Genomic DNA, 26,143 nt, shown 5'->3' on the forward strand with positions numbered 1-26,143 from the left:
ATGCCCCTCCCAGTCAATACACATCACCTCCTCCCTCGAATAATCAGTATTTGATTTCTATCACCATAGATTTATTTTCCCTGTTCCTGAAAGTTATATAAATTTAATCCTATGGTACATACTTTGTATGTCTAGCTTCTTTTAATCAATAGAACTGTTTTAATATTCATCCAAGTTGTTGGGTATAACAGAAGTTCATTCTTTTCTCTCTGAGGAGGATATTCCATTGTATTATTATAATACAGGTTACTTATCCCTTCTCCTTTTGGTGGGCATTGCATTGTTTTAGTTTGAAATTATTATAAATACAGCTACTACAAACATTCTTACACAAGCTCTTGTGAACTCTTTGACCATTTCTTTTGGGTTTATACCCAGGATTGGAATTGCTAGGTTGGTCATAGGTAGGTGTGTCTTTAAGTTTATTGGAAACTGCTATACAGTATTTCAAAAAATTCTACCCTTTCATCAGCAATACATCCTGAAGTTCCAGATGCTCTACATTGTTGCCAATACTTGGTATTACCAATTTTTTAAATTTAAGCCATTTTGGTCAACGAACAGTGATATCTCACTGTGAGTTTGATTTTCTCTGATGAGCTTCAATATTGAGCAACTTCTCTCATACTTCTTAGCCATTTGGTTATCTTCTTTTGTGAAGTTCCTGTGTAATATTGGCCCATTTTTTTAAGGTGGGTTGTTTGTCTTTTTCTTATTGGTTTTTTAGAAGTTCTTTATAAATTCTGGATACTGTTTTTTTTTTTTCCAGATATGTGTATTGCAATTATTTCCCCCTAGTGTGAAGCTTTACTTTTTCACTTCTTTATTTAACCTAGATTTCTACATTTGGTCAAACTGTCCAATGAGTATAGAAGAAAAAAAAGACATTTTCTAGATGTACATATCTCAGGATCTCCTAAGATTCTTGCTTATACTATTATTTAAGGATAACCTCTAAGAAGACAAGGGTGAAAAATCAAGAAAGAGGAGGAGGTAATAAAACAGTAGGCCCCAGGAAGGCAGTGAAGAGATGAGGATACAATCTATATAGTGGGCTTATGTCAAAACTACTCCTGACTAGAGGAGGAAAATGCAGAGTTCAGGGCATGATTCATAATCTAGGTAAACCTGGGGATAAAGTGAAGGTGCATCATTCTTCTATCAACAAGAAAAAAAGACGGCAATTAGAAAGTTCAGGAAAAACAAAAACATATGCAAGAAATTACTGTACAGCTATTGTAACATAAAGTAAAATGTGTAATGATTTTTTTTTTTTTTTGCGTATGTGGCATGTCAGGATTTTAAGCATTTAATTGATTTGGTGTAAAAACAGAGAATTCATTTGATTCAAACAATTAGAATATAAATATTCTCCTTTAGAAGATATTTGCAAATGACATATCCTATAAAGGGTTGGTATCCAAAATATATAAAGAACTTTTTAAGTTCAACACCCAAAAAATGAATAATCCAATTAAAAATGGGCAGAAGACATGAACAGATATTTCTCCAAAGAACACATACAGATGCCAACAGACACATGAAAAGATGCCCAACATCACTTATCATCCGGAAAATGCAAATCAAAACTACAAAGAGCTATCACCTCACACATGTTGAAATGGCTGAAATCAAAACACAAGAAATAGCAGGCATTGGTGAGGATGTGGAGAAAAAGGAACACGTGCACTGTTGGTGTTGGTGGGAATGCAAAGTGGTGCTGCATTGGAAGATAGAATGGAGGTTCTTCAAAAAGTTAAAAATATAACTACCCTACGATCCAGCAATTGCACTACTAGGTATTTACCCAAAGGATACCAAAACATTAATTCAAAGGACCCCCATGCTCAGAGAAGCAGCGTCTGCAGTAGCTAAAGTATGGAAAGAGCCCAAGTGTCCGTTGATTGATGAATGGATAAAGAAGATGTGGTATATATACAAACGGAATATTACTTAGCCATAAAAAGAAAAAAATCTTGCAATTTGCAATGACATGGATGGAGCTAGAGAGTATTATGCTATGAAATAAGTCAGTCAGAGAAAGACAGATACCATATGATTTCACTCATATATGAAATTTAATGAGCAAAGGGGGAGAAAAAGAGAGTGAGAGAGACAAATCAAGAAACAGACTCTTAACTATAGAGAACAAACTGATATTTACCAGAGGAGAGGAGGTGGGAGGATGGTTGAAGTAGGTGATGGGGATTAAGGAGGGCACTTGTGATAGCCACCGGGTGTTGTATGGAAGTGTTGAATCACTACATTGTACACCTGCAGCTAATATTATACCATATGTTAACTAGGTGGAATTTAAGTACAACTTAAAAAAATATTCTCTTTTAATTGGCTCAGGAGTTATGCCATTAGACTTTGGAGAGAAAAAAATATAATTCTAGCATATCACTTGGCTCTGTAGTCATTGGCATTTACATAGTTATGATACCATAAATGCATTTAAAGATTTTATTTTTTACTTTTAGAATCAACCTACTTAGACAAAGAATGGAAGGCCTATTTATATTTGAAAATCATTGGAAACATTAAAAATCCTGATGATGTACAAAATAGAAGTACAACTATAAAAGAAGAATAGAAGAGCAATATTCTTGTGTTAAATAAAGGAGTTAGAGACACAAGGTGATGAAGTGGAAGTAGGAGACCGTGTTAGAATGTGAGCTCTGTGAGGGCAGGGATCTTTCTTTTCTTATCTTTTTTTCTTTCTTCTTTTTATACCTTTGGGGGGGGGGGTGTTCTCTTCACTGTTCTATGACTGGCACCTAGAATGATGCTTAGCACATAATTTGTCCTTAGTACAAATCTGTTGAGTGAAACACATATTCAAAATTACAAATGTAACAATTAGAAAAACAAAAATAGATGCTCCATCATACTTGATTTCCACCTTATTCCACTCCTTAAGAAGCTCAGGTTTGTGGGTCCTGACCTTGGCCTATCCCCTCGAAAGAATTTTTCCCATGTCTCTCAGTTCCAATCTCGGTAGCTCACTGGCCTATCTTGGCTTGGGTCCTCACACACAGCCCAGCTCCATTCAGTCGCCCAGAACTCCGGCTGATCAATGAGGGGAGTTTGGGTAGATGTCACTGCCCTACTCAAGTTCTTAGTTTTCAATAAGATAGTGGCAGGACCCGGGGGCTGGTAATGTGCCCCATAGCCAACTCTTGTACCAAAAATAGGGCGTGCCATGTATTCAGGATGAAGTATGCACCTCTGAGGCACTAATGTTGAAAGGGTCTATGTAATTGGAACAAAGAGGAATTGGCATCAGTTGAAACCATACCTTTGAGCTGCTAAACTATTTGCTGTCGAGAAATGAGGAAATTAGCTCAAGTCTTCGCCTGGGCTGCCATAATGAACCACTATAGATCAGGTGGCTGAAAGAACACATACACATTTCTCACTATTGCGGAGGCTAGGAAGTTTAAGATCAGGTTGCCAGCATGATTGGGTTCTGACTGCTGCTTTGCAGATTTCCACCTTCTCCCTTTGTCACCACGCGGTATACAGAGAGAGAGCTCTGGTCTTCTTCTCTTCTTATAAGACTACTAATCCCACCTTGAAATCCACCCTTATGACCTCATCTATACTGAATTATTTCCCAAAGACCCCACCTCCAAATACCATCATGTTGGAGGTCAGGACTTCAACATATGACTTGTGGGAGAACCCAAATATTCACTCCATAACAGCTAGCAAATTTCAGTGTGATCGCGCCAAGCCTTTTCTTTTACCCTTGAGACAAGCTTGTTGCCTAGATCAATTTGAGACTTGAGGACTAGATATATATCAGCAAAACACTGGAAAATGTCAGACAAGAAATAGAATGTTTAAGAAGGAATTGTGATTTCCCGTCATTTACCAAAAAATTAAAATTAAAAGAAATAGGAGGCTGGAGAGATTTGCAGACTTGGTTGCATTCTGGATGCTAATAAAGTTAGAACGAATAGATCAGAACCTACTTGAATCCCGGCCAAGCAGTCTTTCCAGTGTAATGCCATTTCCCTCATGTTGCCAGTGATCAGCCTTGGGTGGCCGGAGGTAAAGTGATCTGATTTCCATTGGCCAATTTAAAGTAGAATCATGATTTTTGCCACTTCTATCTAGAAAGCCCTAAAAAAATTATTCTAAGAATTTTAAAGAAAGCCAAGCTGATGAACATCAGTGAGAATGTGTCAAGATCATAATGAAGCAGGGTAAGAGAGAAAACTACATTGATGGAAGGCTCAATCTCATGAAAAATGAGGAACAGGAGATATTCTCACATTGTAATTCATCAAGTATGGTTATTTGGGACACATCTATATTTTTAAAAAATTTATTTTTAAGGTGGAGAGTCATTTAATAACACTCTATTTTTTTTAAAAGATTATTTGAGAGAGAGAGCGCAGGGGGTGGGGCAGAGGGAGAGGGAGAAAACCTCAATCAGACTCCCTGCTGAGCTGGGGGGAGGGGGGTGGGGGGGGCCCCCCCACAGGGCTCAACCCCAGGACCCTGAGATCATGACCTGAGCCAAAGTCAGCCGCTTAACCAACGGAGCCACCCAGGCAAGGCACCACTCTACTACTTTAAAAATACCTGGTTGAATCCAGTAAAATAATCCATGTGATCGGGTTGTTCCAAAAAATTATTCATTTCACCAAATTTCGTATCTTTTTTATTAAACCTCTTTGAGTGAACAAGGAAAAAAAGCCCATAGAAGAAACAAAAGGTAAGGTTATCCGCAGGGTAGGGTTGTGTATGCCACAGAAATCTGGACGGCTCTGCAGGTCACCAGGGCTGCCCCTAGGACAGGGGAGTGGAATTGCTGGATAGAAGGCTGGGAAGCCTACATGTCAGCATATGGTACCTGCCCCTCTGAATTTTGTACCACGTGCACAAATTACTTACCCCCAAAACGTTATGCATAAAATGTATTTTTAAAATTAAAAAATAAACCGAGTTGAGTTTTTTTAAAGTAGAATTAGGGGAGCACAGGAGGCCATGTTGCTACTGCCGGGAGTATAATGTCCTCAAGTATCGTGGTGACATTTCTAGAGCCCTTTGGTCAGAGCAGTTCAGAAGGACAGCCCCAGCCCCCCGCGGTCACTGTGCTGCTTCGCTCTTTTATTGCTGGCAGCCTTGACCGTGCGGCGTGCAGAGCCCCGAAGAGCGGACTGCCCCTGCTCCCTGGCAAAGTGCTGACTTGCCAAGTTTTGTTCTCCGTCATGTTTTTTCAATAAAGAAACGGCTTCATGCTTCACTATCATTTTTCCTTTCTCTTTTTTTTTTTTTCCTTTTTTTTTTTTTTTTTTTTTTTTTGCAAGTCCACACAAATGTCAAAATTGTATTCAAAATTCCGGCTATAAAGTTAACGCGGCCGGCAAAAGGGGAAACCGTCTGTTTCCCAAGACTCGCCTTGACTATGGATTTTTCAAGCATTAAGCGTTTAATAAGACCTCTGCATGCAGGATCTCATTTCCTCCAGACGAGACGCTACCTCACGGCTTCCGCACGCCTTCCCCTTGGCTCGGAGCGGCTGCCTGCCGTGGGTAACCTGCCCGGGCTGGTGGCCGGCCTCCCCCCATGGAACCTGGCATGGTTTTAGAGAAGAGATACAGCCATTCAACTTCTAAAAAGGGGCATGGATAGCTGCTTCTCCCTAAAATCACCAAGTTGCATGTTTATGCAATTACGGACAGTAGCCAGGGACCTGCTCCGGGGTCCCCCCATGGCTAGAGGGATCCCAGATGTTGAGGAATACTGCTGGAGGGAATTTTGAAGCTTTGGGACTTGGCATGCCTGGAATATCAAATATTTTCTTTTCCCTCCCCCCCCCCTTTTTTGGACCCCAAACAACAAATACTAGTTTTTTGTTTTGTTTTGTTTTTGTTCTAGGAACCAATACAGAAGTTGGAGATGAACCTATAACCGTTTTGGCCATGTGTTTTGAAGAAGTGTTGGGTGGAGGAGGTGAGCATTTCCAAAGACAACTCATCAGGAAAGGTGGTAACTCAGCATTTTTGCAATCTACTGTGAGAGCTTGAAAGGCAAGGGTTTAAATGATACTGCCAGGAATTACAGGCTTTGCTTGAACTGCCCACCGAAGCACATCTGCATGGGAGGGAGTCTCGTTTCTTCTTCTGGTTGTATCTTTCCTCTGTTTGGGTGGGCCGTGACTGGGCTGTGTGCTGCCTGCATTATATCCAGGACCGATGTTGTCAAATGTACCATCCGTGGGGGAGACTCAGAGCTATCATTATGTCCCTCCACGTACTGCTTCCCAGTGTTTGGAGGGCAAGTGGAGGGTAGGAAGAATTTGAAAGCCACAGAGTGTGTAGGCCCTCCTGGGTGGGGAGCCGTGAAGAAATTCCAGGGACGATGCACCTCGCGTGGGCACCTTTGAGTGTGGTTGTGACCCTTGCCACAATATCAGGGTTGGAGTCCGCTTGGGTGAGGCCTGATTTTGGTTCTTAAAATAAGCAGCGAAGTGGAATGTTCAGGATACCAAGAGACTCAGCAGAGACTGTGTGATTATCCAAAGGGTTTCCTACTTCTCTTTGATTGTTTAGCTCTCTGTTTACAAGACTCTTGCCTCTGCTCCTGTCATTTTCCTTTTATTTTTCATCACTTATGATGTGGACTGACCATCTTCTTTCGAAGGAAGAGTGGGTTTTGGCAACAAATTCCTATCTGCCTCAAAGTTAGGGTGAGTGAGACTAGGGGCCTGTTGTTCCCTTTTGCTTGCATTCCTTTTGGGGTGGAAATGGTGGAGAATGGCAGTAATCCGTAGTGCTATCAAAAATAATCTGGGGTGCTGTTGACTCTTTTTAATGTGGTTTACCTGGGTGGGTCTCTCTTTTCTTCAGCAGCAACATTAAAAAATAACAAAACCTCAATCTGAGCAAACCTCTCAGCTCCCTGAGAATTTGCAAGTGTCCGGGTGTTCTGTTTATTGCAACAGTGTGAAACTTACCTAAGAAAAGTACATGCAGAGCTCCCTGTCCCTTTACTTCAGTAAAGAGGTAACAGTTGCAATTTACTAGTCCCATTTGTTTCTCAAAAGAGGGGAAAAAAATCACTAGTTTTACAGCAAGTACCCCATATTTCATGGAATATAATGCCAGTGACTATAGGAACCACCATTATTTTATAGATGGCTAAGAAAAGAAAAAGATGCTATCAATTAGATTTACATACCATTTTTCTCTCCTTTAGAGTTTTTATTTTCTTCTTAGTGAAATCTATTTTAGAGCTACTTAGACATAGCTTATTATGATATAGCACTCGTGTGCTTCCGTAAAAAGAAGAATAGAAGCAAATTAAATTGGTTAAGGTATTCCTTAAACTTCTTTACATTCAGATGCTCTTTTTTGAAAACTTTTCTACCCAAAGCCGCAGATTCTGTGATTTTCCATGTACTGTTGTAATCTGTGGTATCAGAAATGTTGCATTTCTTCGAAACCATCCTGCATCGTCTCCATGAATCCCTTCCCAACCCGATTCCCACCCTACTACTTCCGATGCAGCAGCATATACCGTGGCTGCTTTTTCCCGACTGCCTCCTGGCCCACAGAAATTAGGAGATGCCTACCCATTTCAAAGACGTAAAACATGGGGGGAAGAAATCTGAGAACTAACACCTTGCCCAGTAGTTTAGATGTGTCAAAGGTCTCTCAAGTGCTATGATACATTGGGATGGACATGTAACGATCTTTCACATTTATATGCCATGATGATACAAAGGTGGCTAATAGAGGGTCCTGGCCTTTATGAATCTTACAAAAAAAAATGGAGAAAGGCTTAAATGCAGTAGTTACAATATGGTATGATCAGTGAAACAATAGAGATACGTACTTTGTATTTGTTACAAAGAAAGTAACAAAGATCTTTGTTTGGGAGGGCTGAATGCAAAGGAGATATACACCTGCTCTTGGGATGGGTCAAAGACTTTCCTGGTAGAGGAAATATCTTATGTTCTTTATTTTTAAATTTTTTTTAAAGATTTTATTTATTTATTCGACAGAGATAGAGACAGCCAGCGAGAGAGGGAACACAAGCAGGGGGAGTGGGAGAGGAAGAAGCAGGCTCATAGCGGAAGAGCCTGATGTGGGGCTCGATCCCATAACGCCGGGATCACGCCCTGAGCCGAAGGCAGACGCTCAACCGCTGTGCCACCCAGGCGCCCCTATTTTTTAATTTTTAATTTAAATTCAATTTAGTTAACATATAGTGTATTATTAGTTTCAGGGGTAGAACTTAGGGATTCATCAGTTGCATATAACAGCCAATGCTCATCACATCACCTGCCCTCCTTAATGCCCATCACCCAGTTACCCCATCCCCCCACCCACTTCCCCTCCAGCAACCCTCAGTTTGTTTCCTAGAGTTAAGAGTCTCTTATGGTTTGCCTCCCTCTTTGTTTTTATCTTACTTTATTTTTCTTCCCTTCTCCTATGTTCATCTATTTCTTAAGTTCCACATATAAGTGAAATCATATGGTATTTGTCTTTCTCAGACTTATTTTTCTTAGCGTAATAAACCTCTAGTTCCATCCACATTGTTGTAAACAGCAAGATTTCATTTTTTTGATGGCTGAGTAATATTCCATTGTGTATATACACCACATCTTTATCCATTCATCTGTTGATGGGCATCTGGGGCTCTTTCCATAGTTTGGCCATTGTGGACATTGCTGCTATAAACATTGGGGGGCAGGTGCCCCTTTGAATCATTGTTTGTATCCTTTGGATAAATACCTAGTAGAGCAACTGCTGGGTTATAGGGTAGCTCTATTTTTAACTTTTTTTGAGGAACCTTGCATTCTTTTTAAGAGTGGGCCTCACATGGCTTAGCCACACTGCACTCAAGCAGAGAGCACAGCCTAAATTAAAGCACTGCTGGCCCTCTCTGACTGGTGCTGTTGGGTTGCTTACAATGTGAGGGCCCATCACCTCTATGGACCTCTTCAGTTTTGTGGAAATGGGAGGCATGCTATAACTTCAACAGCTGACCAGTGGAAATCAGAGAGGAAGCTGGAAGCATGTGGGCCAACGGGGCAATGTGCAGCTGGCCCCAAAAGAAACTAACCCACAGTGCACGTGCCACTGAACCAGGGTGTGGTGAACTTGGGGCCGACACTGAAGGAGTGATGGTAATACTTCCTGGCAGACATGCTGCTCTGCCTCGCCAGTGCCAGCATTGTCTTTGCAGTGAGGCCCAGTCAGCAACCGCAAGGAGACTCAGTTCCTCCTTTGAGCCACGAGAGGGGTCACACCACATGACAGAGGTTCCCAAGTGAGAAAACTGGTACATACTTAAAGGATTGGGGAGAAACCAGTCCTAGGGAAATCCTAGGAGGACTTAAAAATGTTCAGTGGTCCCACTGAAGTCAATAGCTTGCCCCAGGCACACTGTCTTCACACTGCATGAGTAATTCTAGACCTTTCCTCTGCATCTCACCTCTTAGGGGGTAAGAGACTTCTAAGAGACTCCCAGGCCTACTGTGGCTTGACCAAGGGAATTCCTTGGGTAAACCTACAGGGAGTATGTGTTTATCACTCCCAGCTAGTGGGGAGACACATTTTGCAGAAGGGACTTTAGATTCCTGGATGATGAATCACTGTTGACATTTGTCCGGCTAGATGGTGGTGATGGTGGTAGTGATGGTGGTGATGGAGTCCTCAAGAATCTGGTTGGTACCTGATGGGAAGGGAGACTCATCCTCCCATAGACTTAACCTCAAAAGAAAATAGAATTTCTGCCCCAGCTTCTTTTCCTTAGTCAGAGGCTTACAGAAGAAACATCAGTGGCTACAACTCAACTTCCTTCCCAGAAAGTTTCTCTCTCTCTCTCTCTCTCTCTCTCTTTTGTTTGTTTGTTTTGGTCTGAGTCTGACCTTCATCAGGTCATAGTTCACTAGTGGGTGGGGTCGTTGCGTTGAGAACGGCTGAACACCGATGAACGAGTGATGTTTTCTTCTGCTTCTGGTGGTGGTTTTCGCAGGGCAGGACCCTTGCTCACGATTCTATTTCCAGCAAGAATTTTCTAAGCTATCTGTCCATCTTTCCTTCTGTTTAATACATTTTTGCATCCAACCTGGAAGTTCGAAGAGGTGAGAAACTGAATTTGAGCCCCCAAACACAAACTCAACCTTGAAACCCTAATACCAGCATCATCCATGATCAGGGATGGGTACTCAAGAAATGTGTGATTTTATAAGGAAATGTAGGTGTCTGTGTATCATCACTGCATTTCTTCATCTACAGAGCCCATTAACATTCACATTTTCTCCTCAGTTAAGCTAAGGACCTCTTCCACCTTGTCCTAGCAACTAAGAGTTGCCTTTTGGCATATGCTAATTCAGTTTCCGTGTGCAGCGGCCATGTTTCTAGATCAAGCCACAGACTATTAGGAGTTACTTTCATTCACTAGAGTCCAAGATACAAAGTGCATCTTCTGCCTTTTGACAGCAATTGTTTGTTTAGAAGAACGTTTTCTAGGCTAATGTGGCATGAAAATAAAATTACAATCCAAAAGTTTTACACACTAAGGAGGAGCACAGAGTGCAGAGTTGGAAGGAAGCAATGAGTCACCTGCTGTTTGGAAAACAATTCCTGAAACATACTTGTAATAGACCAACAAAACGGACATTCAGCTAAAGCATACCAGTTCCATCTGATCAGAATTTTGGCACAATGTAACATTATCTTCTATGATTAGTGCCCTTCCTACATGACAGAAGTATCTTTTATAGTCAAAATTATATAAAAAACGAGATTATTTTTAAAAGGAAGAAGAAAGAGATGTATTTTTTTCTGTGACAGTGTCTTCCCAAGAGTGCCAAAAGTTTCCTTTCATTAAAAAAAAATACCTCGAGTTAAAGTTTGGGAGTCAAAGATTCCATTGGCCTGAGTCATCTACACATTACAAAGCTGTTAGACCAAACTGATGTTTCTAAAAAACTGCAAATGGTTGAAATCTACCAAGCAATCACTTTTCTTATTTCTCTGGGTGATAATAAATAACTGACGATTTAACTCCACTTTGGACTTTTGACTTGTTTGATGTTGTATAAATACAAAACTAATTAAGAGGAAAAAGGTCAGGCCTGTGAAATCACCTCTGAATCTATAACTGGTCAATCTACTGTGCGGTTTTGGGTAAGTCAATTAAATTTGCTAGGCCTTTGTTTCCTCATCTGTAAATTGAAGGGGGTAAGCTAGACGGCCCAGTGGGAGGTTCATCTTGGCTTATTTGTCTTTCTTTACCTTCTTTTTCCACTTACCTTACTTGGGAAAAGAAGTCTGTATGTTATAATACTGCCGACCAGTTGGAACTAGTGTATGTTTTCTTTCTATTTGGACATTTATTTCCATCCCTCTTATTTTATTGGCTCTTGTTTATAGGAACAACAAAGTGTAGACGAAATGCTTCCTGTGTATGAAATAACTTTAGCCGGAGCCTTACTGCTATCTAACATATGGTGTGACTTTTAACAAGGAACCTGTAATTAGGCATGACATAAGGGCTGGTAAAATGGTATTTGCACTACACTATGGAGAGGAAAAAAAGGAGCTGTGTACCACGGAAAATCCTGTTATTTTTATCAGATGATGTTGTGCCGACAAGAAAACAATACGAAACTGAGTTCTCCCGCTGTTTGGCTGGGTTTGCCGATCTGAACGTCCATTCTTTGAAATACCATTTCCATGTCTATAATACTGATGAAATCCCTCCCAAACATGTGGGTCTAGTTTGCACATTGTGGTGGCCATCTTCTAAGGGGTCCCCCATTAAGCAGGCTTGACCAGTTGTAACCAACAGGAAACTGTAGAAATAATGGTGTGTGATTTCTGAGGGTAGATAGTAGAAGACTTGTGGCTTCCACCTTACGCTCTCTGGAATTATTCACTAGGGAGGAAATCAGCCACTGGGTCAGGCAAACACTTTGGCAGCTTTATGAAAAATATACATGGTGTGGAATTGAGTCCTGCCAACAGCTGGCACCAACTGGCTGGTGATTGGATGAGCCATCTTGGAAGCACACCCTTCAACAACAGTTGGTCTTTCAGGTGACTGCTCTCCCTATCATCATATTTACAGCAGTTATGAGAGACCCTGAACCACGCAGCTGATCCACTCTGGAATTCCTGAGCCACAGACACTGTGTGAAGTAAATGTTTACAGTTGTTTTTCAGGTGCCATCTTGGGGAGGGGAGATAACTTGTCATGCAGCCATTGATAACCAATATACAAGTCAAAGAAAAATGTGGTGGGTATTAGTTTAGTGGTCACTTACTTGGGTGTGGGAAAGGAAAGAATGTTCCATATTTTTCCATAACCCAACTTAATCTCTATCTTATATTTCATTATGTCTGGTTATGGAGAAAAAATAAAATTAATCCATTCTGGGATAATTCACTAACTTCAGATTTTAACTCAGTTAATTCAGGATTTTTCCTCACTCTCCCATCTGCCTAAGAGTGGCACCTGTGCCTGGGGGATGGTGACTTCCCTCGTGTCGTGGTATCAGGAGTGTGTAGGGATATCTTCTCCCTGGTCTTTGTAATATATCCTCGGGGACATTCACTAAAATATTAATGAAAAACAGAGGTGACTAAAGGTGTATTACCAATACGAAATAGAAAAGTGGACTTTCCAGTATTCTTTCTAGGTCAAATGTTCTTCACTGTTTTATTAGTTCTAATATTTCATTAAAATCCAGGGGAATTGTACAGGGCACAGAACAAACCAATAAAGTCTCACTTAAAATTCTATGGCTTCTCGTGGAGTTAGAAGGCCAAAGTTAATTTAAATGTGCAGACTCTTTCGAAAGCGTTTTCCTTTGTTGAGTGTCATGGGCTCTCCATGAAGTTCTAGTAATACCCCAACGCTATTCTGGAAGGGCAGAAAGCAAAAGCAGCTAGTTCCACATTAGCTGGTTCTTTAAAGCGAATCATCTTTCAGGGAGCTCTCTGTTGGATGCTTCAAGCTGCCTTCGGCATTTTAAAACAATGTTTGTTTGTTTGCTTGCTTACTTGCAACTCCCTGGAACAGTCTTCGTTGTTCTCCCCTTCAGGCAGATGGGAGTGAGTGTGTTGGATAAATAAGTGATAAAACATACCAGTGACAGAAACATGGGTGATCAGCACCCAGGACTGGAGTTGCCATACAGGGAGTCATATACTTGGATAGATACAGTGCAAGACTCTTAAAAATAAGTTACTTATGACAGGTGATCAGGACAAATCCTGCCGTGTGGCATGTCCCTTCGCATGCTATACCTCAGAAATGAACAAAATCGACCCTGACATCACCGCTCATTTGAAGGCTTTCTCTCTATCTCTTAGCCTTTGTTTCGGCGCTGGAATGTAAATGGCTTTCATCATGTTCCGTGTTCACTGATGTCTCCGGGATTTGGTCATTTCATCAGAGTAACAGCCTCAGACACGCTCCTGCCATGCAGCTCTGCTTCTATTTTTATCACGGAGCAAGCAATTCACTCGTTAGCCTCCATCATTCTCATACGAGCTGAAGGATAAAAATAATACATTGAGGGGACATTAATGTGAGAAGTTCTCTCCTTTCGTAAGGGATAAAATTTCATGGTCCATTTGCTCTTTTGATTTTTCTTGCCATTTCCTAATTTCAGGGTCATTGTTACTTGTAAAAAAAAAATCTGAATCCTCAGACTGTATGTACCATGCAGGCAGCAAGTGTATTTATTTTTCTGCTTTACATATTTCCTTTGCTTTTTACTTATTTATCTGTTTTGGAGTTGCTTTATCATTTTATAGTATTGAGTTTGGATTCACTGCGTATATTTTGGTGTATGAAAGCGAGTCATGAAGGAATGTCATAACATAGCACAAAAAGTGTTGACAGAGAGAACAATGATATCAAGTCCTGAAATGATCAAATCAAAGAAAAAATGAAGAAAGACTGGTGTACTGCTAAGCGTTATAACTAAGACCTTAAAATGAGATGATTCTTATTGTAGTTCATGTCTAAAATCAATTTTAAAAAACAAATATAAATTCTGATGTTTAAGGCAAGGTAGAAGGCGAGGAATCTAAGGAGGACAGTGAACGTAATTACTGTCGTAACAGACGACATACCGAATTGAGGGAGCCATCAATTATCTTGTCTCTTTGAATTTCCACTGCAGCTTTAGGGACTCTCGGTGAAATGTATTCTTGGAGAGACAGGATATTCTATTTAAAGTCAGAAAATTCTATGCCGTGAGCATGGACATCCCATTTCCCCCAAATAATGCTCACTGTTATATTTCAGAAACTTAGAAATATTATCCTGTTTTGGAAAATATTTTTACTCTCTCTTGGCTATATAGATATTACTTGGACACATGTGGACTGGCTGTAAGTCGGGGCCCATGACGGACTCTGTAATCAGAGATTTTCCCTTATCTTCCAAACCAGAGTCTGAAAGTGGCATTTCTCTAACATAGAAAGACACTCTGTCAACTCTATTACTTTCATCATCAGTATCAAAAGTATCTGCCGAGGGGCTATTAACTTTTTGTCATCATTCAAATCCTGTAGTTAACCAACAATACATACTCTGTCAAACACAGCCTGCTAGGTTGTTTATGACCGTATTAGTGTGTGTGTCTGTGTGTGAGAGAGAGAGAAAATAGATGTAAAAACCTAACCAAAATAATATCAAGCAAACAGCAGCAGCATCTGAAGTAGCTATTACATCACAGATACCAATGAGTTGATCCCGGCAATGACAAAAGGGGTTTCACATTAGAGAAATTATACATGTAATTCACCACATTAATGAATTACAGAAGAAAGGCCATATACCAACCCAACGAGAGCAGAAAAATCATTTGATAAGAGTCAAAAGCTATTCAGGTTAAAAATACCTTAGCAATCCAGGAATAGAAGAAAATATTCTCAACCTAATAAATATTATTTACAAATACCTAGAGAAACCTTCATACTTAATAGAAAAATATTGGAAGGACTCCCTTTAAAATTGAGACCAAAGCAAGGATGCTCACTATCACCACATACATGCCACATTTGTTGGAGGCCAATCATTTCTATAAGACAAGAAAAAAATAAGGACCAAGACACTCATTATTTAAAGATTAATGATTTACATTATTTATTAGAGTAAAGAAGAGAATAAGGCAAAATGGAAATATGTAAGATCAAGATAACAAACATTAATTGCATTTGTAAAATACCAGCTAAACGTTGTTATTTTAAAAACTACACGACATTTAAAATAGCAATGAAAACATAAGATCGTTGGAAATCTAACCAAAATTGTGCAGAACCTGTTTGAAGAAATTATAAAACTTTATGGAAAGACATTAAGGAAGACTTAACTTGTGAAATTTACCAGGTATACAGGTAGAAAGTTCCAATATCAGAAGATTTTAATTCTTCCTATCTGATCTATGGATTCAATGCCTTCCAGTGTAAACAAAAACAGAAACAAAAAGAACCTCAACAGAATTTTTAGTGACACTTAAAAAGTAGTTTCTAAAATGTATATCAAAGGACAAAAAGCCAAGAACAGACAATAAGGCAGGGGGATTTGCCCTACCCCATATCAATACTTATTATAAAGCTTTACTAATTACGACATGTGGTATTGGTGTCACTTCTGTTACAAACAGAAGAGAAAGCCTAGAGAAGACACACACACACACACACACACACACACACACATTTATCAATACTTGATATATTATAGTGATATTATTTGATAATGTTGCTGAGACAGTTATCTATACAGAAAAGAATAAAAGCATGTCCCTACCTCATACCATATACAAGATCATGCATATACAAGGTTCAGATGAATTAAAGGCTTATATGTAAAAGGCAAAACTTGAAAGTGTTTCAAAGGAAATATAGGAGAATATCTGTTTGACTTTGGAATAAGGGAAAAATTTCTTAAACCAAAAAGCATTAACATCAAAGAAAAGATTGATTTTTGCTTTATAATAAAACTAAGAGCTTTGGGCGCCTGGGTGGCTCAGTCGGTTAAGCGTCAGACTCATGATTTCAGCTCAGGTCATGATCTCATGAATCACGAGATGGAGCCCCTCCTCTGGCTCCACACTCAGGATGGAGTCTGCCTAAGATTCTCTCTCTCCCTCTGCCCCTCCACCCCCCTGCCTCTGCACTCACTCGAGCACGCCCTCTCTCACAAATAAATCTTTTAAAAAATTAAGAACTTCTTTCAAATAGTACAATAAAAAAGCGAAAAGACTAACAAAAAAAAGTGAAAACATATTTCAATGAATATAACAAATATATAAAAAGATCACATTTTTTAAAAAGGAAAAGGAAAAAGAAAAGCAATTAAATCGAAAAATAGGTAAATGACAGGTATTTCCCAGAAGAAACCTGAACAGCCAACAAACATTTGAGAAGGAGCCCACCCTCATTAGTAACCCAGAAAAATGCAAACTAAGACCACCACGAGGTGCGATTTTCCATCTACTAAATTTGCAGAAAGTAAGAAGTCTGAAATACCAAGTGTCAGCAGGAATGTGGATAAACATGTATTTTGTTTACTGCTGGTGGGAATGCAAATTAGTTGACACTCTCGCAAAACAATTTGGCATTATCTTGTAAAAATAAATGTTTCCAGCAATTGCACTCCTAGGTACGTGTCCCCAGAGAAGCCTGCTGTGTGCATCACGACAGAAGAAAGAGTGATTATGGCAGCGCTGTCTGTAAAAGAACAGATTAGAAACGTCGTAAGTGCCTCTGTACAGGAGAAGAGGATTAGGTCATATTCACACGATGGAATATTACGTAACAAGATAGATGAATCTTAAAAATCTAATAGTGAAAAAACGAGTTCTAGAGGACTGTATATTATAAATTCATAAATTCATTTCTATAAAACAAACAAAAACCTACCCACCAAACTAAACAATATATAGTTTAGAGGGATGTATTTATGGTTATATGGTAAAACTTCTTTATACAAAGCAAGGGAATGATAAAAGCAAAATTCAAGCAGTGTTTGTCTCTGTAAGATAGACAATGGGCTGAGATAGGTGAGAAGAATATTGATAGAAGCAGTGATTCTGGAAAATTTCTGGTCTCTGGTGAGGTGGAAAGTTCAGAGGAATTTATTACTGTGTTTCCATGTGCCAAATATTACAATTGTAAAATTTAGAGGTCACACTTTATAGCAAGAAAAAAAGACATATAGAATAGTAACATTCAGATACTCCTGATTATATTTCTCGAATTTTAAAAATGAAGAAAGACATTAGTCTGCAATAAAAAGATATGACAAGACTAGAAGAGCCTTAAATGTAACTACTAAAAGAAAAAAGCCAATCAGAAAAGGCTGCGTACGGTATGAATCCAACTATATGACATTCCAGAAAACGCAAAACTATGGGGCCAGTAAAAAAGGTCAGTGTTTGCCAGGGGCTAGAGGGAAGGGAGGAAAGACTAGGCAGAGAACAGAGGCTTTTTAGGGTAGGGAAAATACTCTGTAACTATATATACGTATACTATATATAAATAAATATATATAAATATATATATAAATATATATACAATATATTATGGGTTTATAACATTATAGCCCAAATATTATAGCCCATATAATATTATAAGCCCATAATATATTATATATGAAATACCTGTGTTTTTGAAACTATATATTTGAAACTATAGTGGTAGATACCTGTCATTGTACATTTGTCTAAGCCCATAGAACGCACAACACTAAGAGTGAACCCTGATGCAAACTATGGACTCTGGGTCATAATGGTGTGTCCCTGCAGGTTCATGAGTTGTGACAAATGTACCATCAGGTGAGGTGTGTTGATAACGGGGAGGCTGTGGGTCTGTGAGGGCAGAGGGTTTACAGGAACCCTCTGTGCTTTCCCCTCAATTTTGCTGGAAACCTCAAACTCCTCTGAACCATAAAGTTTATTAAAAATAAAAAAAAATGAAGAAAGATTCCTGAAGGAAAGAAAGGAAGAAAATATCAAGTGGTCCTTAGACATCTCATAGCAGAATTCATTATCAGAGACAGTGCGGCCGTAGCCACATAGTTCTTTGAGAAAGAAAAGTTTGGCTCCATCATATTGCCGCTCAAGTTCAAAGACAAAAGGAATTCTCAAATCTGAAAGAAGTCTAGAAACAGCACTCATGAGTAGGAAAAAAAAGTCTGGATGTCCAAATCCAGCCAACTGGAGATGGAGTAAAGAATTAGGTATGGGGGCAGGAGGAGGGGGCGCCTGGCTGGCTCAGTCAGAAGAGCACGCGGCTCTTGATCTCAGGGTCATGAGTTCGAGCCCCACATGGGATGTAGAGATCACCTAAGTAAATAAAACGTAAAAAAAAAAAAAAAAAAAGAATGCAGTTATTGGGAAGTCATTGTAAAGAGCACTGAATCCATTTAATATGGAACTAAGAATAGTAATAAGTGGGAAGACTGTGGTCACAAAACAGGAAGCTACTGTTATAAGCTCTGACCACTCTCCCCACCACCCCCAACAACCAACTGAAAATGGAAAAACACAACAAATAGCAGGTGTGATGGGGGAGGGTAGCAGCACCACGCTCCCCCTATTTCGTAGCAGAGCATTGTCAGCAATGAACTAGAAATTTTTTTAGAAATCAATGCCTAGGGGCACCTGGGTGGCGCAGTCGTTAAGCATCTGCCTTTGGCTCAGGGCGTGATCCCAGCGTTCTGGGATCGAGCCCCGCATCAGGCTCCTCCACTGGGAGCCTGCTTCTTCCTCTCCCACTCCCCCTGCTTGTGTTCCCTCTCTCGCTGGCTGTCTCTCTCTGTCAAATAAATAAATAAATAAATAAATCAGTGCCTAGAAGTAGCGAAGAAAGGTTTTATTTGGTAAAAATTAACAATTCTTTCTGCTGTACCTCTTTTGAATCAGGGAAAATGAATCACTTCTCATTTTCCAAATTCCATGTAGAGCCTTAGCCCATTCTTATCAACCAATTTCTTTTCCTCTCTCTTCTGATACATCTGTGATTTCTTCTGTCTGTAGATGTTCACCCAGGAACACTGGTTATTTGTGGTGTTGGTATTCCAAGTGATCTGTTGCTTTCTTTTTTATACCCTTTCTGTATTGTTTGAATTATTGATGGTATAGGTTTCATTTTTTAATATGACACTGAAGTAATTACTTGATTATAATTTGTTTTTGCTAAATGGCACAGTGAGACATTGGAGGATTTCTCACTATAGTGGAATAATTTAGGGTTGTAGTAATGTGTAAAATTGCAGTACCCTTGAAAGAAAAAACCGTGTCTGCGTTACATTTATATCCCTCATAACACCATGTACAGAGCAAATGCTCAATAAATGTGTCTTAAACACAATGCTGTATTTTTTTCTGTTTTTCCTTTAGATTTGAGAATAGCCGGAGAGAAAACACGCCAAGAAATCATCATGTAAGCACTCTTCTGAGAAGATTGTCTTCGAATTTCATTTGTTGTGTCCCCTCAAAGCACGGCTTCGGTTTGTCCACAGGTAATTACTACACCATGGACAGTCATCTTTTCGATCTACGTGCAAACAATTATTTCATTTATTTGTTCATTAATTGATTCAGCAAATACTCACTGAGAACGTACTCTGTGTAAGTACCTCCCTGTGTTATGCATATAGCAATGAGTAAAAGCATGGCTTTATCCTCAAAGAGCTTATGTTTTAATAAGAGAAGACAGACAAGAAGTGAATCGACAGAAACAACTTCTCCTATGGTGATAATGCTATGAAAAAAATAGTATAGGCAAGAGGAGAAAAATGACAAGGTAGGGGATTTAGGGTGGTCCCAGAAGGCCTCTCTGATACGGTGTCATTTGACCAGCGGCGTGAGTGACTTAGAGGAGTAAGGCACGCAGATGTCTTGGTGAGAAGCCTTCCAGACGAAGGTTGGTCAAGTGCAGAGTTTTAGGCTTGATCACAGGTGCTGGCCTGAGCAACAGAATGAATGGAGATGCCACTCAGCGAGCTGAAGACGGGTTTGGCTGGACTGGTGGGACAGGGGGGTATGGAGGGTGAAGAGTTTGGTTTTAGGTGTGTTCAGTTTGAGATGCCCTCTGGCCATCCAAATGGAAGGGGTGAGTCATCGATTGGGTGGATGAGGCTGGGAGCCAACGTTCATGTTGAGTTCTATGGAACTGAAGGTCAAAGCACATGCAGAATTAAATTAAAAATAGTACAAAGTCCAATATAATAGTCACCTTAATGCAACATAGATTAAAATACCAGTGAACGTTGCTCCCTTATATATTACCCGCTGATTTTGAAATAGAACACAAATTGCCAGAGCAGTTTTCTTTCTAAGAGATAGACTCTTTCAATTTGTACTTACAAGAAGAAAAGCTTCTTGTTCAGAGCTGTGGTGTGCTTGTTTTTCTGCCCATCATCTGGAACAGCAAAGCAGGGGCTTGTCGATGAGGCCCCACTGAATGGAGGTAAGATCCTCGGCCTCGCTGAATGCTGTCCTTGATGATCTGGCTTTGCACAGTGTCCCGGTGCCTTCACCGGTTTCCAGGCAGAAAGGCTCTTCAGGCTGAAGAGTCCCTGCCCCATGGGAGCCAGGCTTTGACAAGCAGTGAACTTTCAATGGAGCCAGCATACCAACAAGGAAATTCTGCCAATTAGTGAATGATGGTGGGCTGCAGGGCAAGTCATGCCAGGACCCAGGAGCAGTTTCACCTGCAGACCTGAACATTCTATCCGCTCTTCCCTTTGCCTTGTAGTCCTCAAATACCAGTGTTTCATGTTGACCTCCATTTCTAGCAGCTCCCCCCAGCCCCAGCAAGGCCTTCCCCCTTCTCTCTGTCCCTGGGTTTAGCTCACACTGAGGTTGGGGGATCAACGAATTTCGGTTAGGTTCAGCATTGCGAAACCTGGCTCAAATCTGCTTCTAACAGCCCCCCAAACTTGTGATTTTGTGGGCACCCAAGCAACATGGCACACTGAATTCAGAGTATGGAATATTCTAATTCTTCCTATTTAGAAAACAAACATCATTTGCACACGTCTCGTAAAGATCCAGGGATATATATCTCACAAAATTGTCATCACAAGAATGTGTACGTAGAGGAGATAAATGATAAGTAGACATGACTCATTTGGAATTGAGAAGCTATACCTATGTCCCACATGCAGAATTTATAAGTAAAACCCGTGTAAACTCAAAAATGAAAATCTCAAAGTCAACTCAAATTCAGTCCCCCCCGCCATTCCATGGTCGCCAGTGGCAGTCCCAAGTCCTCCCCCATGATTTCATGAAATCTTCAATTCCTCCTGGTTCCCTCTAGCTCTTATACCTGAACCCTCTGATGCAGTCTCTCTTTTCCCCTATATCTACTCATACTCCCCAGCTGAAAACCTTTTGGTTTTCACCAAAAAGGACTCACTCCCACAAAGCATCTGGTGTACTTGGTAGCTTTCCTAGAGAATTCAAAGGGAACAGAGAGGGACCCATGGTGCACTACACAGTTTTGGTCATCTTACCAGCTTTATCTCTCCTCTCTTTCCCTCCTTCACCTCGCAGGCCATACTCCATCTTTACTGTGGTCGTAGCAAGGTTGGGTTCTCACAGAAAGCGTGGCCTATCAGGACTGTCAGTACCTCCACTTACACAGCATGTAACATGCTTACCTTGTACTTTCTTTGAGTCGCAGTGAACTCTCATATGCCCATGGTTCACCGGGATTTTGTGTTCATGGGTATTGCCATCATCACATGCAAATAGGGTCCAAGAGAGCACAGATATACACATTACACAAATATGTGTTCTCTTGTCTTCCTGGACCTTACTGACAAAGCACAAGTTCAAAGACATTTAGTTATTAAGAGTTTCAAGATGGCTTTATTTTTTTATAATAATTTTTTATTATGTTATGTTAGTCACCATACAATATATCCTTAGTTTTTGATGTAATGTTCCATGATTCATTATTTGCTTATAACACCCAGTGCGCCATGCAATATGTGCCCTCCTTAATACCCATCACTGGCTTATCCCATCCCCCTCCCCTCTGAAGCCCTCAGTTTGTTTCCCAGAATCCACAGTTTCTCATGGTTCATATGCACCCCAATGTTCATAGCAGCATTGTTCACAATAGCTAAATCATGGAAGGAGCCGAGATGCCGTTCAAGATGCCTTTAGCAGCACATCGACTAAGTATGTGCAGCCCTTCTGAGCGAGCTGTCCTATATGACTGCACAAATTGCAGGCCCACAAAGCAGACCTTGGAAGGGGATCTTTCAGTCCAAGCCAATCCCTCAGATTTCCACAGCCCTTGCTGAGATCTGACAGAACCCTATGGGATACCAAACCAGAAATACTCAACCACGCCTCTCCCAAACATCTGACCCACAGGGACTGTGAGAGATAATCAATATTTATTATGCAGGAGCAAATAACTGATTTAGAAGTCTAGTAAAATGCAGACCCGTAGATTCTAATTCAAGGTCAAGCCCTAGCCCGAGGTATGCAATTTTAACCATAATCCCAACCAGCAGGAAAGAGCAAATCAAAACCACAGTGAGATACCACTTCACACCCACTAGGCTGGCGATATTGAAAAAGACGCTAATAACAAGTGTTGGCGAACACGTGGAGGAATTAGAATCTTCATATACCGCCAGTGGGAAGAAAATGGTGCAGCCACTTTGGAAACACTCTGGAAATTCATCAAAGGGTTACACGGAGAGTTACCAGAGGAGCCGAGTCCCCTCTTAGATATGTACCTAAGAGAATTGACAATAATGTCCACAAAAAATCTTGTACATAAATGTTCATGGCAGCGTTATTATTCAGAAAAGCCCCCAAGTGAAAGCAACCCAAATGTCTATCAACTGATGGATGGATAAAAGATTTGATAGATCTAAACAATGGAATATTATTTGGCAATTAGAGAAATGCAGGGGTGCTTGGCTGGCTCAGTTGGTAGAGCACGAGACTCTTGATCACAGGGTTGTGAGTTCGACCCCCACCCTCGGGGTACAGTTTACAAGGAAAGGAAGGGAAAGGAAGGGAAAGGAAGAAAGGAAGAAAGGAAAAGAAAAGAAAAAAAGAAAAGAAAAGAAAAAGAAAGGAAAGGAAAGGAAAGAGAGAGGAAGGCAGGCATTACTGATACATGTTGCAACATAGATCAACCTTGAAAACGATGCACTAAGTGAAAGAACTCGGTCACAAAAGACCATGTATTTTATGACTCTGGTTATTTAAATGCCCCAAATCAGCAAAATCATACAGAGAGAAAGTAGGTTAGTAGTAGTTGTTGCTTGGAGCTGAGGAGATTGGAGAGTGATTCGAGTGGGGAGGGAGTTTCTATTACGAATGATGAAAAAGTTGTAGAATTGATTGTATGATGGCGTGTAACTCTGAAGATGCTAAGAATTACTGAGTTGTGCTCCTTAAAGAGCTAAAACGAGGGGGCGCCTGGGTCTCTCGGTGAAGCATCTGCCTTCGGCTCAGGTCATGATCCCAAGGTCCTGCGATGGAGCCCCAGAGTCGGGCTCCCTGCTCAGCAAGGAGCCTGCTTCTCCCTCTCCCTCTGCCTGCTGCTCCCCCTACTTGAGCTCTCGCTCTCTCTCTCTGTCAAATAAATAGAATCTTAAAAAAAAAAAAAAAGCTAAAACATATGGTATGTGGATTACATCTCAATAAAGCTGCTACATAATAATCCCCAGATCATTCTAATGCCGTCAGCTCAATTTTTACCCTTGAGAAGTGCCCCTTTTAAAGGTGATATTCATTGAAAATTACAAAAAGCTCACCTGTAAGAGTCCTGATGAATTGTCTCATGTTTCCTGCTCCCACCTCTCTGAAGAAAAACTACAACACGAGACAAGTGAGGAGAAACTTGGGATAAGACAGATCTTTAACTCCACTCCGAAATGACTTCTAAAACATCCGGCTTTCCTGACGGGGAAGGGACATAAGGACCACAGGCAGTAAGGATGGAAATGCACTCTTGAGAAGACAACAAGTGTGTCAGAAACAGAAAAGCATTAATAGTTCCTCTTCACAGGCTGTAAAGAGGAACTTTAATTTCTCCATGAAGTGGCTTTTTTTGCTCGTTCTTAAGAGGCCCTGTCTAGGCCTGGCCGCCGAGGCTGTCGTTCATCTTGTTTTTCTTTCTGAGGTTAGTTCGCGTCTCTTCTCGTAGCTGGGACAGGATGACAAAAACCAGGATGTACCTTATAATTTCTCTGAAAGCAGTTTTCATTCCGAGTCCGTGGCTTTGATGCCTAGCATTTCGCCTTTTTTCTGCGCAACTTGCAGACACAGTAATTATTGACTTGCTCCTGTTCTATTTGTCCCGGGCAGGGTTCGAGCCCTGGGGGGGCTGAAGTTGAACCTGTAGAGAGAAGAACAAGAGGCCCTCTGCTCCCAAGATCTTCCCTGTCCCTTACGAAACTATCACTGTGTTTCCACTCTCTCTTTTTTACCCATAAGAGCTGAATTGTTAAAAAAAAAAAAAAAAAAAAGTATGATCTTTAAAAAAAGTTTGACTTCTAAAAAATTTTTTTGACTTCTCTACAATGTATAGACACACTTGAATATATGCCTGCGTGTGCATATGTATATATTTCTCATATAACTCATAAATGGAGAATGGAATAATTTTGGAACTTCAAAGATTCCTTTTTAAGCATCCAAGGTGACCCTGAGCACCAGCTAGGGAGGGACCGAGCGATATTTATGCTAGCGCTAAGCCAGACTGTGGCATATTGCCTGGAGCCTGGCTTGTGCTCCGTAAGTGTTGGAGTTTAACAGAATTTCCTTGGGGGCCTCCCTATTTCTCCTTTGGCACCTCTCTCTTTGCTTCCATCCATCCCAAATCACTCTTCTCCAAGTGACTTTGAGTACTGCTTTGTGTGGCCTTGTCGGTAGCATAACCCGCTCCATGGCCAGATGCTTTCTAACAGCCTCACTACATTTCATTGAGCGCTGTGGGCCATGAGTTGCAAGGTAGCAGGATCATTTTTTAGGAGCGGCTAGAATTTACTGATTTTTCAAACTGGCTTGCTGGACGAGGGGTAGACCATCCCCCAAAGAGTTCTGTTTGGTCACTTCCACTGAGCTGCAGTGCCATTAATTTGGGGAAAATTCTCAAGTCCTTCCCTGTTCTGCTGCAGGAAGCTGGCTCTGGAGCCCATGCGAGAGTCTAGTGGACAGAGAAGGCAAGTAATAGTGAAGCCACAGAAAGGAAGGAACCCCAGCCATCAGCACGAAAATGCCAAGAACATGCCCTGTTCATTGGTCGGGTCAGCCGATGGAGCCGAGAGCAATGCGGGGGGCTGTGGGGCTCCGTGGAGCCCAGCATTATGGACTCCCCATCAATCCAGGAACGTTAGATGCCTGTAAGGCTGCAGGAGAAACTTTCTACTTAAAGACCTTTTGTTCACCATGAGGAGGAATTCCACAAATGCGTTTGTTCTGTTTGAGAAATACACAAAAGGCAATGAAAAGCAGAGCAGGTTATGGTCAGGGGCCGAGCTTGGATCTGTCAGCTGCCACCTCTTCTCTCTACGTCAGTTTATAAATGTGACCCTTGTGAGTCCTATTCAGTTGGGAGAGGCCTAGTGAGTGGCTGATTTCCTGGGGGGGGGGGGGGGGGGGGCTTACATCTCTAGCAATGGGAAAAAACACCAGCACTTCCTTAGTAGAACAATCACGTGGATTGCATTGGAATTTTAAGGTCTTTTCCTCTCTCTCTTTTTTAATTCAGGAAAACACGCTGCAATTTCGCCACTTAATTCTAGAGATATTCTATTTGAATGAACAGGAAGGGATCAGCAGTGTTCATAGTGGACAAAGACCACTTTGGTTTTAAAAGCGCATCAAAGCAAGCGAAAACAGCAACAAAGCATGTTTTTATCGCCGTAAGAGCACAGGTTCCGAGGGGCAAAAGATAGTCTAGTGTTTGCACAGATTTCCGCATCGTGCTTTGCACTGAATGAGGCTGGCTTCCATGTGTCCTTGTTTCTCTTCTTAGGACCCCTTGGTCTGTGGTCTTTGACCGAGACACTGGAAGAATTTACCTGATCCTGACTGAGCGAGCAGATAGAGCTGGGTCATTTAAGACAGCAAAATGAGCCCTGCGGGACCGAACTGCTTGACCAAACC

The 26,143-nt window shown here is 40.9% G+C and overlaps 1 long non-coding RNA gene across 1 annotated transcript in view; it reads left to right on the forward strand.

The window, feature by feature from the left end:
* The first annotated feature begins 5,893 nt into the window (after positions 1 to 5,893).
* Positions 5,894 to 26,143, forward strand: part of LOC130542364 (uncharacterized) — a 30,396-nt gene continuing 10,146 nt past the window's right edge. Inside the window, exons 1-2 of the long non-coding RNA XR_008956859.1 lie at positions 5,894 to 5,970; positions 19,394 to 19,515. This is a non-coding gene — a long non-coding RNA (uncharacterized LOC130542364). The remainder of the gene's footprint in view (positions 5,971 to 19,393; positions 19,516 to 26,143) is intronic.

This window comes from Ursus arctos, unplaced genomic scaffold (genome assembly GCF_023065955.2).
Source record: "Ursus arctos isolate Adak ecotype North America unplaced genomic scaffold, UrsArc2.0 scaffold_33, whole genome shotgun sequence".
Taxonomy (NCBI): Eukaryota; Metazoa; Chordata; class Mammalia; order Carnivora; family Ursidae; genus Ursus; species Ursus arctos.